Source organism: Mandrillus leucophaeus, unplaced genomic scaffold (assembly GCF_000951045.1).
Source record: "Mandrillus leucophaeus isolate KB7577 unplaced genomic scaffold, Mleu.le_1.0 Scaffold770, whole genome shotgun sequence".
NCBI classification, from domain to species: Eukaryota; Metazoa; Chordata; class Mammalia; order Primates; family Cercopithecidae; genus Mandrillus; species Mandrillus leucophaeus.
In genome coordinates this window covers 567,732-570,972 of record NW_012108364.1, presented here as the reverse complement: position 1 = coordinate 570,972, position 3,241 = coordinate 567,732, and positions in this window count along the sequence as shown.

Genomic DNA, 3,241 nt, shown 5'->3' with positions numbered 1-3,241 from the left:
CAATGCAAAAATCCTCAATAAAATACTGGCAAACCAAATCCAGCAGTATATCAAAAAGCTTATCCACCATGATCAAGTAGGGTTAATTCCTGGGATGTAAGGTTGGTTCAACATACACGAATCAATAAATGTGATTCATCACATAAACAGAACTAAAGAAAAAAACCACATGATTATCTCAACAGATGTAAAAAAGGCCTTCGATAAACTTCAACATCCCTTCATGTTAAAAACTCTCAATAAACTAGGTATTGAAGGAACATGCTTCAAAATAATAAGAGCCATACATGACAAACTCACAGCAAATATCATACTGAATGGGCAGAAGCTAGAAGCATCCCCCTTGAAAGTCAACACCAGGATGCCCTCTCTTGCCACTCCTATTCAACACCGTATTGGAACTTCTGGCCAGGGCAGTCAGGTAAGAGACAGAAATAAAAGGTATTCAAATAGGAAGAGAGGAAGTCAAGCTATCTTCGTTTGCAGATGACATGATCCTATATCTAGAAAACCCCATCGTCTCAGTCCAAAGGCTTCTAAAGCTGATAACCAACTTCAGCAAAGTCTCAGGATATAAAATCAATGTGCAAAAATCACTGGCATTTTTATACACCAACAACAGGCAAGCAGAGAGCCAAATCATGAATGAACTCCCATTCACAATTGCCACAGAAAGAATAAAATACCTAGGAATACAACTAACAAGGGAAATGAAGGACCTCTTCAAGGAGGACTACAAACCACTGCTCAAATAAATCAGAAATGAACAAACAAATGGAAAAACATTCCATGCTCATGGAAAGGAAGAATCAATATCGTGAAAATGGCCATACTGCCCAAAGCAATTTATACATTCAGTGCTATTCCCATTAAACTACCATCAACATTCTTCACAGAATTAGAAAGACTATTTTAAAGTTCATATAAAACCCAAAGGGATCCCAAATAGCCAAAACAATCCTAAGCAAAAAGAACAAAGCTGGAGGCATCACGCTACCTGACATCAAACTATACTACAGGGCTACAGTAGCCAAAACAGCATGGTACTGGTACAAGAACAGACACATAGACCAACTGAACAGAATAGAAGCCCAGAAATAAGATCACACATCTACAACCATCTGATCTGCAACAAACCTGACAAAAACAAGAAATGGAGAAAGGATTCCCTATTTAATAAATGGTGCTGGGATAGCTGGCTAGCCATATGCAGAAAATTGAAACTGGACCCCTTCCTTACACCATACACAAAAATTAACTCAAGATGGATTAAAGATTTAAATGTAAAATCCAAAACTTGGCCAGGCGTGGTGGCTCACGCCTGAAATCCCAGCACTTCGGGAGGCCAATGCGAGTGGATCACTTGAGGTCAGGAGTTCGTGACCGGCCTGGCCAACATGGTGAAACACTGTCTCTACTAAAAATACAAAAATTAGCTGGGAGTGGTGACACACACCTGTAGCCCCAGGTACTCGGGAGGCTGGGGCAGGAGAATCACTTGAACCTGGGAGGCAGAGGTTGCAGCAAGCTGAGATCATGCCACTGCACTCCAGCCTGGGCAACAGAGTGAGACTATAGCAAGACAAAACTATAAAAGCCCTGGAAGACAACCTAGGCAATACCATTCAGGACATAGGCACGGGCAAAGATTTCATGACTAAAACACCAAAAGCAATTGCAACAAAAGCAAAAATTGACAAATGGGATCTCAGTAAACTAAAGAGCTTCTGCACAGTAAAGGAAACTATCATCATAGTGAACAGACAACCTACAGAATGGGAGAAAATTTCTGCAATCTATTCATCTGACAAAGGTCTAATATCCAGCATCTGCAAGGTACTTAAATAAATTTACAAGAAAAAAAAAAGCCATTAAAAAGTGGGCAAAGGACATGAACAGACACTTCTCAACAGAAGATATACACGCAGCCAACAAACATGAAGAAAAGCTCAACATCGCTGATTATTAGAGAAATGCAAATCAAAACCACAAGGAGATACCATCTCACACCAGTCAGAATGGTGATTATTAAAAAGAAGTAACAATAAACGTTGACAAGATTGTGGAGAAAAAGGAACATTTTTACACTGTTGGTGGGAGTGTAAATTAGCTTAACTATTGTGGAAGACAGTGTGGCAATTCCTCAAAGACCTAGATGCAAAAATACCATTTGACCCAACAAACGCATTACTGGGTATATACCCAAAGGATTATAAGTCATTCTATTATAAAGATATGTGCATGCATATGTTCACTGCAACCCTCTTCACAATAGCAAAGACATGGAACCAACCTAAATGCCCATCAATGATAGACTGGACAAAGAAAATGTGGTACATATATACCATGAAATATTATGCAGCTATAAAAAGGAATGAGATCATGCCCTTTGCAGGGATATGGATGGAGCTGGAAGCCATTATCCTCAGCAAACTAACACAGGAACAGAAAACTAAACACTGCATGTTTTCACTTGTAAGTGGGATCTGATTGATAACACATGGACACGTGATGGGAAACAACACACACTGGGGCCTGTTGGAGGGTGGAAGATGGGAGGAGAGAGCACATCAGGAAGAACAGCTAATAGATGCTGGGCTTAATACCTAGGTGATAGGATGATCTGTATAGCAAACCATCATGGCATACATTTAGCTATATAACAAATCTGCACATCCTGCACATGTACCCCAAAACTTAAAAAGTTTGAAAAAAATTTAAAAGTCTATTAGTCATCCAAATGAAGATTTTCAGTTTGCATTTGACATAGGAACTCAGAATTTGGGAGACAGCAATTTGAGAGTTAGCATGTAAGTGGGCTTTTCAGGCTTTGCTTGTGCTATTTCCACCGCCAGAGAAACTCTCCCGGCCTTTCTTTACCAGGCTAAATTTTCTCATTCTTCAAAACTCAGCTTGGGTCTCATCTCCTTCAGTATACCTTCCCATGAATTATTTTCATTTGTCTCTCCTCTTGCTCTTGAATACTCAGTGCAAACCCACATCTCAAAAATGTATTAAAATCACTGGTATGAAGAGATACACCCTTTTCCCCTAGTGCCACCCACCAGACAGTAAATTCCTGGGGACTGAGGGAGCTATATTTTATTTTAACCTCCTCCCAGCCCCCACCACATCCCCTGCTGAGTGCCTACCACTCACTAGATCTTTGTTGAAATGAACTTCTGGAGTTGCTCTCCATTGCGATCATTCTGCATGGTGCTTTGCTCACAGGCAGGATTTG